General features: G+C 45.9%; 1 long non-coding RNA gene across 1 annotated transcript; it reads right to left on the bottom strand.

Moving 5' to 3' along the window:
- Positions 1-211: 211 nt before the first annotated feature.
- LOC107145771 lies at positions 212-5,359 on the bottom strand. The gene is made up of 4 exons (XR_001503956.2): positions 4,651-5,359; positions 3,688-3,819; positions 3,078-3,144; positions 212-1,052 (listed from the first exon to the last, which is right to left on the bottom strand). It is a non-coding gene; the product is annotated as an uncharacterized LOC107145771 (long non-coding RNA).
- Between the last annotated feature and the right edge of the window lie 12,230 nt (positions 5,360-17,589).

Genomic DNA, 17,589 nt, shown 5'->3' with positions numbered 1-17,589 from the left:
TATCCGCCATTTAATGCAAAATTAATAGTCATTCAAAGAGGCAGAAAAATATGATTCATAATCAGAAGAAAAACCGATCAACAGAAATAGACTCAAAAGGAGAAAAAATGATGGAATTAGCAGACAAGAATACTAAAGCAATGACTATAAATATGCTCCATATGCTCAAAAATATAGAAGAAAACATGAACATAATGAGGATATAAATGGAGAATTTTAAAAAATGGAATTTATAAAGATGAAAATAGAACATCTGAAATGAAAAATATTGAACAAAATCCATTCTATTTCTGCTGCTGCCATGACCAAAACCACACGGAGGCGGACTTCTCTCCCTAAAGCATGGTCTCCCTGTAGCCAGAGCTTGCTCCTTTGCCTCCCTTGAGATTGTCCAGAAGATGATGACCTTCACTTTCTTAGTTCCCCGGGATGAAACACGCTTCTTTCCTATTTGGTCCTCAAATGCGATCTGGATTTCCAAGGGCAAGCAACAGCTCTCCGGATATTTCAGCTGGTCTTTCCGGTACCCCTCCTGTGTCCTCTGATCTGCACGCTCCAACTCCCAGCCTCTCCACCATGATCTTCTCTCCATCAGTCTCCCTTTGTCCCCAGATTAGTTATGGAGCTCTTGTAATGGAGGGATGAGAAAGACCTGGCTCCCGACACATGGAGCCCCAAATATGGCCAACCTAGCCAGATTTGCACCATGCCAAGAAGAATGTGGTCAGGTTCCTGAGGCCTATGTGGATAAAGCACTTAAGGGAAAAGAAAAGTTCATTTGGAGGAAGGTTTCATCAAAGAGGTGGTATTTGTACTAGATTTTTTTTCCCCCCTGGTACTGGGGATTACACTCGTCCTTGAACATGTAAAGGCAAGTGCTCTGCCACCTGAGACACACCCCTAGCCCTTTTTATTTTATTTTGAGACAGGGTCTTGCTAAGGTGCTGAGGCTGGCTTCAGACTTGTGATCCTCCTTCCTCATCAGCTGAGATCACAGGTGTGCACCTCTTCTTCATCTTCTGCTGGGTTCTGAAGGGTGGATAAGGTCTAGGCTGGTGGGAATACCCAGACAGGCATTCTAAGCAAAACTGAACTTCACCTTGAATCCCCTCACTTCTTATTCTCCCCTACTTGCTTCTTTTCTCCTCATGAGCTCTCCCCTTTCCTCTGCCAGATGCTGACACAGTGGAGAGGCAATTTGCCCCATCCCATCTGGGCACTGAACAGTTCACTTCTCACTCCCCCGTCCCCCTCCCCCATCCCTCTCTCCCCCACCATTGTGAGCCCAGTGTGATGAGGCTGGGTTTTTCAAGGGCTCCTTCCTACAATATCAACTGATCCTCCAGGATGGCTCTGGGATGTGGTGTGGGTTTGTGATTGAGCGGGTCGGGAGGGAGGCTAGAGGTGGGTGGCAGGGGGTCCCTTCTCTGGGCATGCTTGGGTAGATAAGGATGAGCTGGTTAAAGACAGTGACAAAGCCCAGGGAGGGAGGCTGGGGGAGGGCTCCCCAGGGTGGGAGGTTTGAGGCAGCTGGGGCACTGGGATGCTCACCTCCCACCTTCTTGGGTCTGCCCCCTCCCTGGCCAGGTGTCCCTCCCCTTGCTCCCCACACCAGGGCGGACAGGTGGTGGCTGCAGAGTGGCTGGCAGGGCATCTGGTGAGTTCCCAGTCCCTCAGAGCTTCCCACCAGAGTCCTCCAACCCAGCTGGGGCAGTGCTGGCCTGGGGCTGGGCAACCAGTGAACCCAGTGTAGGGACAGTATGGAAAGAGGGCATCGCAGTGGGTGGCCGTGGGTCCTGACTTTGGTGCAAGATGGAGTGTCACCTGTACTGTTTTAGGAGTTGAGACATTTACTCAGCCTCCAATCTCCAGTTTCCTTATCAGTAAAATGCAGATCATTCCCCTCCTCCCTCCCTCCTTCCCAGCACATGCTGAATAAATGGCCGATGCTGCTATTATTACTATGAGGTTGTTGTTGGCGACAGGCTGGCCGAGAGAGGATGGAGGCTGCGCCCCGGCCCCCGTGCCCCTGGGTGCCCCTGTCCTGGCTCCTCTTTGGCTCCCTCCATCTCAGGCTGCTTTTACTAAGCTTCCTGCTTCCTGACCCTTGTTCTGGATCTTCGTCTGAGAGCCCCCAGAGGGTCCCCTCATGTCCTTAATTGAAATTCTTTTGCTTGGCAAAATCATCAGCACCTAATGTCCCATGTCACTGCTGGGTCTCTGTCTGTAGACATCTCGCTCCTCGGAGCTGCTCAGCCACCCAGGGCAGCTCCATCTGGCCAAGAATGGCCACAGTTGGGGGCAGGGCCAGGGGGGGGGCGTGGATGACAATTTGCTTACAAATTGTAAGCAAAGATGAAGATGAAGGACTCCATGACCACCCCCAGCCCTTTCTACCACATGGACGTTCATCCTCCCTCCTTGACCCCGCCGAGGCTCCGTCATTCTCAGCATTAACGTGGTAACCACCTCTGCAGAGCAGGACCCTGAACCCAGTGAGAAACTGAAGTCCCCCCACCTGGTGTGGCTCAGCCAGAGTTCGACTGAGTTGGTGCTGAGGTCTTAAGGCAGGGCCAGCACCAAGTCAGGGCCAGGGGGAGGTGAACTGGAGAAAGATTCCCAGTGGAAACCAGGATGGAAGGAGAATTTACCCCAGGTATAGGAGTTCCCACACCGTGGGCCCTTGAGGCAGGGCTCCTTCCCTTGGGCAACACCAGCCAGGCCACTGCAGCCCCCAGGCCTGGCCCCAGCACCAAAGGAACATCCCGAGCTGCTTGTCCAAGTTTCTCTCCCAGCCTGGCCTAAGGGCAGCTTTGGCCACCCCCCAGGATAAGACAGACAGGGGCAGGCGGTGTTACCAGCTTGCCCAGCCTCGTCTAGGACAAGAGACTTTGTTTAAGGGAACCCAGAGCTGGCCCAAGGGAGGAGAGAGAGAGAGAGAGAGAGAGAGAGAGAGAGAGAGAGAGAGAAGAGCCCCCCCCTCGCTACATTCCTGCCACCTCTACTCCAAGAGATGTGTCTTTTACCATGAGCTGAGAGAGAGAGAGAGAGAGAGAGAGAGAGAGAGAGAGAGAAACCCCTTTGTTGGTTGCTCTCAGCACTTCTGGGATCCACTGGCATTTCCACAAAGAACTTCCATAAATACTAAGGGAGAACAAAAGGGAAGTAATTACAGAAAATACAAACAGCACGAAAATAGTCAAGTTTCTAAAGTACAGGTTTCTCAGCCCCAGACAACCACCCTGGAGCCCAGGAGGCTGGCCTGCCTTTCCTGCAGGCTCCTGGCCAGGCCCACCTGCTGCTGCCCGTCGGCTCCTGCCAGGCTGGGGCCAGGCAGACGCCCCCTGCCTGCCAGCTCCAGCTTCTCATCTGAGAGCGTGCCTCGCCACAGCTGGCCACCTGGGCGGTATGTCTGACACTGAGTGGGTGCAGGTGGAGGCTCTGACTACCTACCTCATGGGCACCTGCTGATACAGGTGGCACCCCATGTCCACCCTGGGCCTTGTCCCTTGCATGTCCCCGTGCAACCACGCCTTCACTGTTGTGGTGGACATTGTGTAGGAGTTCTGACTCCCCGCCACCCCAGATCTGCCCTGCTCACACACAGGGGCAATGGCAAGCACATGGCAATGATTTGTCCCATGTGATCCAACCCCCTGTTAAGGCTGATTGGGTTAGAACAGGCACCTGAGCCAAGCTGACTAGCCAGACCCAGTGCTTGGGTTGTGGGAGTCAGGGCTCAGGAGAGTCTCTGCGTGCAGTTCTTCATCTATTTCACACAGATGTGGAAGCCACAGAGGTCATCTGGAGTCTTGAGTTCTGCCCAGAGAAAGAAGCAAAGCCATGTGCAGGGAGAAGCAGAGGGAGAGATCATGAGCTGGAATTCCCAGTGCCTGCTGGCTTTCCTGGGAGAGTGTGGAGGCTGGGCCACACTCATGCCCTTGGGTGCTACAAGACACTTCTATGTCCTTTTAGTAAATTGCCACGTTTTACTTAAGTGCTAGTTTGAGTGACTTGCAACCCCAGAGTCCCAACGCTGTAACTGGGACAAACACGATAGTGCAGTTGGGGCCCCAAGGGGACAGAGCTGGGCACTTGCCAAGGACTCGGAGGAGCAATGGAAAGGTGCACCTCAGTTCCCAGCTGTTTGGGTGGAAAGGCTGGGAGCCCTTGAGTGAGGCAGGGGAGAGCCAGTCAAATATTGCTAACAACTTACAATCAATCAATTACCAATTGGTCCAAAAGGGGACTCTGACCCAGAGGGATTGCTTAGCCCGAGTCCTCAGCTTTCCTTCTAGTATCCCATCTTCTGGCCAGCAACCCTGTCCCCATCCCACTGCCTCTATGGCAGTGCAATGCACCACACTGAGTCTGAAACCTCAGTTTGAGCCCCAGCTCAGCCACTCATGAGCCTTGTGACCTTACACAAGTAACGTCACCTCTCTGACCTTTGCTTCTCTTGTCCAAACAATGGTGGCTGTAACCCTTTAACACTTGTGCAGGGTTCCTCCCACCTGTGCCCTCCCTCCTTCCACCCCCACCTCTCTACCCCTTCTTCTCCTGCCCAGGGCTTGCATGTCCAGCAACCAGTGCAGCAAACTCTGACCCCTTCCCATGGTGGCACTGGTGTGTATGGAACCTGAATCGCACCTTGGGTTGCAGTGCTCACCCAGAGCCAGCTTCAGACTGAGATCTCCCAGGGGGTACGCATCCTGTCCCCTCTTCCTCCTTCTAGATCCTTCCACGTGCCCAGAACAGTGCCAAGCCCAAGTGGGTGCCTGGAGGAACCCTGTCTTGTTCACTTCTCCCTGACCTCCCCATTTGGGCTTTCCCTGCCCTGTCCCGGCAGGGAGGACAGCCCAGAGCCTACATTCTTCACTAAACCAGAGTTTTGGGTCCTCCAGCCACGGGAAGGTGCATTTCTGGCTCTTTCTTCCCCACGGGCCCATCCTCCCTCCCTTGCACACTTCTCGCTGTGAGGGAGGGGGCGGGTGTCTCACCTGAGCCGGCCACTACCCCCACCCCCTCCATTCCAGCGGGTTCCCTCCCTTCCTCTCCTGCTCCTGGCACAACCTCAGAACAGCGTTCTCCCTCCCATCGCTGCCATCCGTAGTCGCCCCCTCGCTTCTCCCAGCCTTTCTGTTCCCAGACTCGCTCGTCTCCCCCAGGCAGCTGGGAGAAGGGCGCCTTCGATTTCTCTATTCAGTCTGAGGCACAGCAATTTTCTGCTCGCCCGTAATTAGGGGAATTTTAAGCAAACTCCCCGACGGATGATTACAGCAGGTTCAATCCCGGCTCCTTTGATCAGGGAAGAATGGGGACGTTGTTGGAATATTCCTCGACCTGCTGGCCAGACAGGCTCGGGAGGCACGGCTGGCTCTCGGGCGCCCCCTGGAGGGCTTTGAACTTTCGTCTTGGCACCTAAGTGGCCCTGGGTGCTGGAGTCTCCCTCCGTGGGGAAGGACGGAGTTCAAATCCTGTTTCATTAAGGACTATTCCAGATGTGGCTTCTCTGGATTTGGGCCAATATCTGGACTCAGGATTAGGGCTGGAGGTGTGACGTGAGCGGCTTGGTGTTAACAAGGTAGTCTCCTAGGGCTACTGTGAGTGGTTGAGCAGGTTGTACGCAGGGCCCCCAGGGGACGTCATCCCCATGGTAGCTTATGTGAATGGGGACTCTGCATGACTCACTTGGCAGCTTGAACCTGCCTCCACGAAGCTTGAATGACTCCTTTTCTACAATATTGGAGGAAAAGCTGCCTCCTTCGAGTTGAAAGGGCCTCTTCTCCATTGATCTCATTTCCCTAGCCAGGTGTTCCTGCCGAAAGCAGTGCAGAATAATAGGAAGGCCATGGTCATTGGAGCAATTGGACCAGGGGATGAATTCCAGTACAACTGTTTCCTGCTGTGTCACCTTGGGTTAGTGAATGAACCGCTCTGAAATTGAATATCCATTTTAAAGGATTATTTTGAAGATTAAATAAGAAACCGAATGAAACATTGCTTGACCCCCAAAAGGTGCTCAGCAAATGTCACTCTGGTTTTCCTTTCTCTACCCACTTCTCACATTTCCTCTTAAACATTATCACCCGACAGGGCTAACCCTATTTTCCTCTGTCTGTTCCCCAGTCCCAGGTCCCCCCTCAAAACTGTGCCAGAGAGCACACTGGGTGTATTAATAGACTACTAATGCCTCCAGCATTCCAGAGCCGTGGCCTGGCTTTCCCATAGGTTAATTAGGCCGTATTTCAGGATAATTACGACTGTATATTCCTACACTAATTAAGTGGCTTTAAACCATCTCCACAATGCAGATCCGTGAATCATAACTAAGCCTCACCACCGAGTGCCTCTGCCAGCCATGGAGCCCGCTCCCAGGCACAGGAGAGGCTGCGCTGGATCCCTGGGCTTGAGCAGGACGTGTTTTTCTAGGATCATGTTGGGATGATTCCTAATGAATACTGGATGAGGCATTGCACCGCTCCTCTTCTGTTTTCACAAGGAGAAGAGAAATAAGATGTTGATGCGGGTTTATTCCCTTCTCCCCCGCTGAGCGGATTTGAATGGATTGGGGGGGGATGCAGGTGGGGAGGGTGGGGGTAAGGCGCACAAGCCAGGATGCACGGGTGAGTGTGTGTGTCAATCCACCAGGAGTGTTCGTGAGGCTGTGCGTGCCATAGCTGTTGCCCAGTTAGGTCTGACATTAGCTGGCACAAGGAACACAAATGCACCCCAAGATACCGGTGGCTGGATCGACCTTCTCATTCCTGGAGGTCTGACTTGATGTGTCTTGGAGGGAAGCTGTTCACACCGCAGCATCAGCCAGCCCTTCTGACTCACGTCACTGCCAGATTGAGTCCTGGAGGGGGCATTGAAGTCACCGACAGAAGATCCAGTTTGGGCTCTTGGCTCTATGACTTGCTGGTTACCTTAAGAAAGTCATTTGGCCTTGGGGTCCTTATGTGGAAAATGAAGATAACAGCCAACGATCCCTTAGGACTGCTGAGAAGATTTAAAAAGGCAACAGGATTGTGCCAATGCCCCCATATGAGAAGGGTTCTGTGGAAAGAGCCATATTTCCTGCCAGGGAAGTTTGATGACTCTTGGGCCCAGCATAGTGGATCCATATTCAGGAGGCCATAGAGGTCCCTGGGGGGCGGGAATCCGGCACCTCACTCCAGCAGTCCACCGAGGTCCCTGGATGCTGTTTCTCCTTAGTGAAATCACAAAGCTCTTCTTACCTCGTCCATCGCAGGAGCTTGGAGAGGACACCTCAGTCCTGACATGATGGCAGATAGAGGCAGACATGCAGATGTCAGGAAAAGAACATCCCTGGACATGGTCCCAGGCCTGGGGTCCTTGGACTCTTGGCCCATTTGGCTCCCTCTTCTTTCCTCCTGTCCCTCTGCTCCCTGCAGTCCCTCTTCCCCACCTCTCTGGGGACCAGCAGTCAGGCATGGCATGTGCATGTGCGGGGACCTGTCCTCTCTCTTGCTCGCTTTCCGTGGAGAGAAGGCTGCAGGCATTTAGAGTAAGACGCTAATCAAATAAGGACAGGTAACAATACACCGACATCTGTGGAAGCCACGGAAATCCTCGGCTGTCCTCGGCAACAGGACAGGGAGCTGGGGAAACGGGAAGGAGGCAGCATTTATTTAACCTGGTTGTCACACACAGCTCCCGGCGCCTCTGACAAGTGAACATCGTGTGAAGGTGCAGATAAGCTCGACTGGAAAATTGACAGCAAAGAAGGAGGAGGCCCCTGCTCTCCACTGCTGTGGCCTGTGGGTTATGGCTCTATTAAAACATAGGGAGGGGAGAGGCAAATGAGGTTCCCCCTGTGCATACAGGGAAGGAGCCTGTTCCCCTGAAAAGGGAGGGAAAGTCATTAGGTTAGCAGGAGGTTAGTGCTCAGAGCAGGCAGCCAGGTGAATTTAGATAGAGAAGAGAAACTGCATTCTTGGTAGAGATGCCAGGCAGATCCAAGGTGGACTTCCTGCTATTTGCATTAAGGGAATTGAGGGATGGCAGAGCAGGGGGCAGAGGCTCAGCACAAAGGAGTGTTGACTGAGCCGGTGGCCATATGGTGCCCACAGAGCTGTTTGGCAGTAATAATAAAGCCTGTGGGAGATCTCAGCTGAGAAGGAGACTCTCTGCAGGAGTGGGAGACTGGGCACGGACCAGGGGAGCACTGAGATAAGGATTGGAAACAGCAGGTCATGAAATACTTCCAGAGTACGGAGTCTGGATCCAGGGTAGCCCAACTGAAACCGCTCCCTGTGCATGTGACCCTCACACTCACTTCTTGTGCACAGGAAGGCATGTACAATAGGCATTTAAACACTTGCACAAGCCCATCTGTCATGCACACCCCATGTTATGGAATAAATGTGTGTCCCCCTAAAGTCATATGTCAAAGCCCCAGCCTGCAATGTGATTCTGTTTGGAGGTGGGAGCGTTGGGAGGTGATTAGGGTTAGCTGAGGTCACCAGGGTGGGGTCCTCATGATAGGATTAGTGCCCTTATAAGAAGAGATAACTAGAAAGCCAACTCCTCTCTCTCTTTTTTGTCTCTCTCTCTCTCTCTCTCTCTCTCTCTCTGTCCATGCTCTTGGATAGGAGAAGTCCATGTGAGCCCACAGCAAGAAGGCAGCTGCCTGCAAGCCAGGAAGAGGGCCCTTACCAGGCCCTGCCTGTGAGGGCACCCTCTTTAGGTTTCCAGCCTCTAGAACTGTGAGAAAAAAAAACATTTCTGGTGCTTTTTCCCCCTTTGTACTGGGGATTGAACTTGGGGGCAATTAACCACATTTCCAGACCTTTTTTATATTTTATTTAGAGACAGGGTCTCATTGAGTTGCTTAGGCCCTCACTAAGTTGCTGAGGCTGGCTTTGAACTTGCGATCCTCCTGCCTCAACCTCTCAAGCCCCTGGGATTATAGGCATGCGTTTCTGCGCCCAGCCACATTTCTGTTGTTTAAGGCACCCAGCCTGTGGTACTTTGTTAAGCACCTCTAGCAGACTAAGATGCCCAAGTAAACATACATTAATGTAGTTAGGAGAGAGAGGTCCTGGCTAGACCACTCATTCAAGGTCACAGTTAGCCTTGGGTAAGTAACTGTACCCTGCTGAGCTTTGGTTTTTCTCATCTACATGAGCAGAGCTCACTATCCTTCCTGATTCACTTCAAAGAGCTCTCATGAAATGAAACAGAAGAAAGGATAGGAAATCCTTCTGCAGTTTATAAAATCTGCTCTGGTTGTGTGGCCCAGGGAGGGTTGGACTATCACCCTGCCCAAGCCTGTCCTGATGGAAGACTGGGTTTGGAGGTGGGGTGGTGACTCGTGGCAGCTTTCTTGCACCAACATTCAGCCCAGAGGGGAGGAGGAGGATGAGTGTGCATACTCCTCTCTGTCCTCCACGCTGGTCAGTGCCAAGGGCTGGGGCAGCGGCTCTGCTTCTGTCTGGCCCAGCAGCTCCAGTGCCCGCAGCTGTGGTTCTTTCAGGATGGGAGTTGGCCTTCTCTTTCTGAAGGGCTGTGGGGACTAGAGCCAGATGTTCCAGAGGACCAGGACTCCACCCCAGAGAGAGCAGGCAGAGCCAGCTAGGAGTGCTGGCCTAGGTCCTGGCTGTGCCTGGGAACCAGCTGCCACCTAAGTGTGGCTGGACAGCCATGCCCAGGGTTGAGGGCTGCTTTGCTGTTGTGTGGATTGAGCCTGGGGATTGGGGAGCTTAACCCTGTACCAGATCATGGTTGAATGGTGTCTGTGGATAGGGAATAGCTCGGGATGCCTTCCTCCTAACTCTGGGCTGTACATGGGAGGAAAGTGGGGAGGGCAGAGAGAATAGCCCCAGCACTGGCCTTGCAGTGGGCTGGCTGGTCACCAGCACTCTGAGGAGTGCCATGCTGTCTTTGGTGCTCCAGAGAACTTTGTCCTCCTGGGCCAGTGTCCAGGTGCTCTCAGCAGAGTGTTGGCAAGGTGGAGAGCGGCAGAGGGAACTTCCTCCCACCTCCTGTCCACCAATGAGGGGATAGGGGAGTGGTCCCCTGGAACCATCCTGGGAATGGCCTTTCCCAGCAATCTTGCTTCCTCAGTAGTGGCAGAGAGATCAACTGGGGTGAGGACTCAGCTCTGGGGGGATAGTCAGTACAACTCAGTGCTGCAGTGCAGAGGACGATAAATAAGGGCTCAAGAACTCTCGGGGATAAAGAAAAGGAATAGGAAAAAAATAAGAGATGTGGACGGCAGGAAGGAACGTGCAACGACTTTCTGAAGGAGGTGAAATAAATAGAAAAGAGAAAATATTTGAAGAAACAGTGACTCAAAAATTTCCAAAAATAAGCACATAAACCCTCAGATAGAAAAAGTTTGGAGAGTGCTGACAAGATAGAAAAGGAGAAACTCATAGACATTAGAGTGAAATAAAAAGAAATTCTTCATACATGATTGTTTAGACCAATTTTAGGTTTGTAAGCAGGAAATAGAGCTTCTCCATATCTTCTCTGCCCGTCCCACTTCCCCCACAGTCCACATGCCACAGAGTGGTTCAGTTTTACAGTGGATGAACCTACATTGACACATCATTACCATCCAAAGTCCAGAGTTCAAGTTTGAGCTCACCTGAGTTCTCACAAGTGTATAATGACACATAGCCAACATTATAACATCACACGGAATCATTCACTGCCCTAAAAATACTCTGTGCTCTGCTCATTCATCCCTGCCTCCCCACCTCAGGCAAACATGATCTTTTAACCGTCTCCATAGTTTTGTCTTTTCTAGAATGTCATAGAGTTGGAATCAAAGGTGTGCAGTCTTCAGATAGGCTTCTTTCACTTAGCGATATGCTCTCAAGATTCTTCCGTATCTTTTCACGGCTTGCTAGCTCATTTCTTTTTAGCATTGACTAATAGTCCATTGTCTGGATGTACCACAGTTTATCTAGTAGAAAGACATCTTGGTTGCCTCCAAGATTTGACAATTATGAATAAAGCTTCTGTATACAACTGTGTGCAGTTTTTTTTTGTGTGAATGTAAGTTTTGACACTTTGAGCAAACACCTAGGAGTGAGGTTGTTGGGTAGTATGATAAGGGTATGTTTCATAAGAAACTGTCAAGCTGCCTTCCAACATGGCTGCCAGTATGGTTTTGCATTCTGCCTGCAATGAATTAAAAGTTCTTCTTACTCCATACCCTCACCAGCTTCTGGTGATATCAGTGTCTTGAATCTTGACCATTCTCACAGGTATTTTCATTTGTAATTCCTTCATGACCTGTTGTAGGTTATCTATTTTTTTTTTTTTAATACTGGGGATTGAACCCAGGGGTGCTTAACCACTGAGCCACATCCCCAGTCATTTTTATTTTTTGAGACATGATCTCACTCAGTTGCTTAGGACCTTAATAAATTGCTGAGGCTGGCCTTGAATTGTGATCCTCCTGCCTCAGCCTCTTGGGTTGCTGGGATGATAGGTGTGCACACCACACCCAGGATGGATCGTCTTTTAATATGCTTATTTTCCATCTATATATCTTCTTTGGTGAGGTGCCTGTTCAGATCTTTAGTCTATTAAAAACAAAACAAAACAAAACACAAAAACAACCCAACAACAACAAAAACCAAAACCAGGATGTTGGTTTTCTTATTGTTTTTCCTTTTAGTTTCACTGCCCCACCCCCACCAGGTACTGAGGGTGGAACCCAGGGCCTTGGGCATGCTAAGCAAGTGCTCTACACCCTCAGCCCTTGTTCTTTGCATATTTTGGGTAACAGTTCTTTATCAAATATGTCTTTTGCAAGTATTTTTTCCCAGCCTGAGACTTGACTTCTCTTCTTCTTGACATAGTCTTTGCAGAGCAGAACTTGTGATTTTAATAAAGTCTAGTGTCTGAGTTCATTTTTGTCCTCCTACAACATAATACTTTCAAGTGGGTAATTTGTAATGAATGGAAATGATTCTGAGGCTGGGAAGTCCAAGATAGAGGGGCTGCATCTGGCGAGGGCTTTTCTTCTGCATCACAACATGGTGGAAGAGAGAGCATGTGGGGCTCTTGTGGCCTGAACTGTGGGGGCAACCATGGGGGGAGCACTTTGAACCTAGGATTTTGTCTATAGCTAAACATTAATTTAAATGTAAATACAAAATAAACACATTCTTGGGCATAAAGACTATGTGAAATGTATTCTAGCAAATGGAAAAAAGTAGATTTGAAAGACAGACATAAGAAAAGAAAAATAAGATTGGAAAAAATATATTAAACTTCACTGATACTTGAAAAAATGATCAATATATATTACAGCCTAGAACTAAAGTCCAGATAATACCAACATGATAGGAGTCAAGAGAGAGAGGAGGCAGGGTGAGACCAAAAGAATAGACAAAATATCCCATGCACATGAAAAATCAATACAGCCAAAAGCTCTTGAATTAAAGACAAAATCTTAAGAGAAATTATGAATTAGGAATTATGTTCTCTGTGTAAAATTTATTTTTATTTATTTTACTTTTTTATTTTTGGCGTGGGGATTGAACCCAAAGGTGCTTAACTACTGAGCCACATCCCCAGACTTTTTTATTTTTTTTATTCTGAGACAGGGTCTTGTTAAGTTGCTGGGGCTGGCCTTGAACTTGCAATCCTCCTGCTCAGCCTCTCAAGTATCTGGGATTATAAGCATGTGCTCTCATTCCTGAATCTCTCAAATCTCTACGTCAAATTTATGTAATACAGCTAAAACAGTACCAAGTGGAAAATTTATAATTTTAAAATACATTTGTCAGAAAACAAGAAAGGCTAAAAATGAATTAAAGAGCAGTAGAGAAGACCTAAATAAACAAGAAAGAAGGATATAATAAATATAAGAGAGAAATTAATGAACAAGAGCAGCAAAAACAATGTAAATAATTAGTGAAAATAAGTTTCTTTGAAAAGACTCATAAAACAACACTTTAAAAATGATGAATTAGCTGGGTGTGGTGGCTCATGCTTGTAATCCCAGTGACGGGAGTGGAGGGGGGGTGCGGCTGAGGCAGGATGATCACAAGTTTGAGACCAGCTTCTGCAACTTAGCGAGCCTTGTCTCAAAAATAAAACATAAAAAGGTCTAGGGATGTGGCTCATTGGTAAAGTGCCTCTTAGTTTTAAATTCCTACCCAAAACAAATAAAAAACTGTAAATGAGATAAATACTAAGAAAACAAGAACTTTTCATTTAACCAAACTATAGCAGTTGTACTAAGATTTAAAAATATAAAAATAATTTTAGAACAACTATAAACATATACACAACTATATATACTTGAGAACTTAGATTAAGCCAGGCGTGATGGCACACACCTGTATTCCAGTAATTTGGGTGGCTGAGGTAGAGGGATCACAAATTCAAGGCCAGCCTGGACAACTTAGACTCTATCTCAAAATTCAAAAAAACAGAAATGCCGGGGATCTAGCTCACTTGTAGAGCATTTACCTAGTATGTGCAAGGCCCTGGGCTCAATCCTCAGCACTGAAAAAAAGAAAAGAAAAGAAAAAAGAAAACCTAGATAACGTGCACAAATTTCTGAAAAAACAAATAATGCTGCTATTGGCACAAGGTAAATAGAAAACTAGCAAACATATGAATAGCAAACAAATAAAAATGGTAGTTATCGAAATTTCTTTGTTACACTGAATATCCAAAGACTTGGTCTATTCTAGAGGTATTTATAGGTAAGATCTACAAAAATTTTAGAAAAAAAGTTAATTGATACATTAATCCTGGGCAGTGTTCTGTATGCCAACCCAACCAACTGGTGTCTAACATAAACTGTTTCAAAAATAGAAAAGAGGGAAAGCTGTTCAGGGCATCTCATGGACTCGATGTAACTTGGTATAAACTTGACACCAAAAAAGAAAAAGATATTGTACAAAAAGGAAATTTTAAATCTCTTTTTTTAAAAAAATATTTTTTTAGTTATACATGGACACAATACCTTTATTTGGTTTATTTATTTTTATGTGGTGCTGAGGATTGAACCCAGTGCCTCACACGTGTGAGGCAAGTGCTTTGCCACTGAGCAGCAGCCCCGGCCTTAGGCCAGTAATATAATTCTAAATAACTTGAAAAATATAAAATATAACTATTTTATCTACACAATAATTGGATCTATATTCTTGAATGAAAAAGCTAGACTCATAAGACTATGTACTGCAAGGTTCCATTTGGAAGATTCAAGACAGGCATAATGAATCTGTAGCGTGGGAGTTGGGAAGAATCTGAATCGAGGGGGTTGGCAATATAGATGACTGGGGAATGAGAGAGAGCCTACTGCAGGGCAGGAAATGTGCAAGATCTTTGTCTGAGTGATGTTTAAATTAGAGTGTACATATGTAAAAATCCATCAAGCTGTGTATCTAGGATTTGTGTATTTGACTGATATACGTTATATTGTAATGAAAAAAAATCCTGGAAGGGATTAGTTTATCCCAATCATGTGAATGTTTTCACTATTAGAAAGTATATCAATATAGTTCATCACTTTGTAGTAGAAATGGACAAATTTTTCTTGTCAGGGGTCAGATGACAAATTTTTTAGGCTTTGTAGGCAGTCTGTCATGTCTGCCAGTGTAGTGTGAAAGCAGCTAGAGATATAAAGTAAATGAATGGGCATGAATCTTTCCAATTAAACATCTTTAAAAATATACCTGATTTGATCTACAGCTTATATTTCGTTAACCCTGATTAAAAGGAATAAAGGAGAAAAATTATATTCTTTTAAATGAATGTAAAAAAACTTTTGCTAATGTCCAACACAAATGAATGATGTTTTAGAAAAACTCTCAGGAAAATAGAAACTTTTTTCATTTGATAAAGACCAGCTAACAAAACTCTGCAGCAAACGTCACACTTAGAGAAGAATATTTTTTGGTAGGGCGGTGGTTACCAGGGATTGAATTTAGGGGCACTCAGCCACTGAGCTACGTTCCCAGCCCTATTTTGTATTTTATTTAGAGATAGGGCCTCACTGAGTTGCTTAGCACCTTGCTTTTGTGAGGTGTCTTTGAACTTGCAGTCCTCCTGCCTCAGCTTCCCTACTGCTGGGATTATAGGTGTGAGCCACCACGCCTGGCTAAAAAAGAATTTTTGATGTACTGCAATTAAGGTCAGGAAGAAGAAGATAATACCCACTATCACTACATATTGTTCAACAAAATGCTGAAGGTCCTGACCCATGCAATAAGACAGGAAAAAATAAAAATAAAAAAGATAAGATTGGAAAGTAAGAGGTAAAATAATCACTAGCTGCAGATGATATGATAGTTTATAACAAAACTCAAAAGAGTCAACAAACTTTTAAGACTATTAAGAAAGCTTAATAAGGTTGCTGAATACTAGATCAACAAATACATTTGAATACAAAAAACATTAATGCCATTGATCATATACAGGGGACAAATCCAGTACTTTTGTGTGTGTGTACTAGGGAATGAACCCAGAGGTGCTTTACCCCTGAGCTACATTCTCACCCTTCCTCCTCCTTCTTCTTCCTCTTCCTCTTCCTCTCCTCTTCCTCCTCCTCTTCCTTTTTAGACAGGGTCTTGCTAAATTGCCCAGACTATTTTGCACTGGGATTGTATGTGTGCTGCCTTGTTTATTATTTTGTTTTGTTTGGTTTTTGTATTGAGGATTGAACTCAAAGGCACTCTACCACTGATCTCCATCACCAACCCTTTTTTAAAAAAAAACTTGCCCTCTTCCTGCCTCATCCTCCCAAGTAGCTGGGATTATAGGTATGTATCACCACTGTGCCTGGCTCCCAAATTCAGGTTTTGAGGTGTGTATGTTTATATAATTTATGGGAGCTCTCTTCTCTATAAGAAAAATAAAATAAAAGTACAGATTCAAAATTAGGTATAAAGTATATTTATTTAGAAAGATAGTTCACAGTTAATTACAATAAAAAATTGTAAAGTATAATGAATAACAAATAGAAAAGCAGCTTTTAAAATTTTATTTATTCACTTTACTAATTAACTATTTGACTTAATTCTATCTTTGCATCTTTGTTTCCAGATGTCTAATGAATCAAGACAAGAGTGGTTTGGAAGGACAGCAGAATAAAATAGACATTATTATTGCTGAGGTTATATACGTGACTGCATGACCAATGTAATTCTGCAACCTGTACACTCAGAAAAATGAGAAATTATACCCCATCTGATTCAAATGTATGATATGTCAAGATCATTGTACTGTCATTCGTAACTAATTAAAACAAAACAAAACAAAACAAAAAGATAAACGTAGTCTACCTAGACAATAAAGATATATTTTATGGAAAACTAAAAAAAAAAAAAAAAAAAAAAAGACAGGAGTGGGAAAAATTTCAGGAATTATCAGAAATCATTCAGACACCAGGACACCTGGCAATAACCTAACTATATATGGAAGTGATTATGAACCACATAAATATATTCCATCAACTCCAAGCTAGATTTATCTCCTCTTACCTGGAGCTCAGATTACCTGTGATCACTCCAGTGCTGTCCAACATTTGGGCAGATGTGATGGAGGAGAACTTGGGGTGGAAATAGCATAGATTTGTGCCCTATTATTATTGTGGTTAAAATGCTCTATTTTTATGGTAACGTGGACATACTGCTAGGCCCCTCTCAGGATTCTGGAATGGAGTGAAAACCAGGTTCTAATAATAGCAGAGAAAACCACAAAAGTCCTAAGAATTAACATAACAAAGAGGGCCCAAGACCACAAAGAAAAGCAATTAAATTTCACTAAAGGCCACTAGCTGAAAAGACCTAAGTAAATAGAAATACTATATCTATGTTTGAGATGATTTAATCTTGGGAAGACTCCTATTAGCCCAAAATTAATTTCCTCCATTCGATGAAATTCTAGTAGGAATTTGAGGGAATTAAATTGCTTACAAAACTTATATAGAAGAATCCAGATCCACAAATAGCTAATCCGATTTAAAAAGAACAAAGAAACAACACTTGCTCTGCTGATAATCAAACTGATTACAAAGTCATAATAATAAAAGCAGTGTGTTACTGGCATAGGAACAGACAAATGGGCCAAGAGAACAAGTCAGAGACCAGGAAGATAAAGACATACATAAATAAATGTAATAAACAAAAACAATTCTAAGCAAACAAAACCTCACAGGAAAGCATCACAAATCAGTGCAGGAATGATGAATTATTTAGTAAAGGGGATCAGGAAAAGTAGTCTACTCTTTCAGAAATAAATTAAGTTGGACTCATACCTTTTTTTTTTTTTTTGTAGGGCTGGGGATCAAACCCAGGCCCTTGAGCATGCTAGACAAACACTCTACCACTGAGCTAAACCCTCAGCCCCTGGACTCATACTTAATGTTCTATTTTTAAAATTCAAATGGATAAAGACCTAAATGTGAAAATCAAAATTATAAACACAAATAAAAGAGGGTATATTAAAAATAACTCAGAACCTCAGAGTGAGTATTTCTTTGAAGAGATTTTTAAAAAACCTGAAAAACAACAACAACAAAAACCCCATGCAAAAACCAGAAGCACAAAATAAGTGGGTCTGACCATGTCAACATTATAGATTAAT

Source organism: Marmota marmota, unplaced genomic scaffold (genome assembly GCF_001458135.2).
Source record: "Marmota marmota marmota unplaced genomic scaffold, marMar, whole genome shotgun sequence".
In the NCBI taxonomy this organism is placed as follows: domain Eukaryota; kingdom Metazoa; phylum Chordata; class Mammalia; order Rodentia; family Sciuridae; genus Marmota; species Marmota marmota.
The sequence above is the reverse complement of the archived record's forward strand: the minus strand, read 5'-3'. Positions and strand labels throughout refer to the sequence as shown.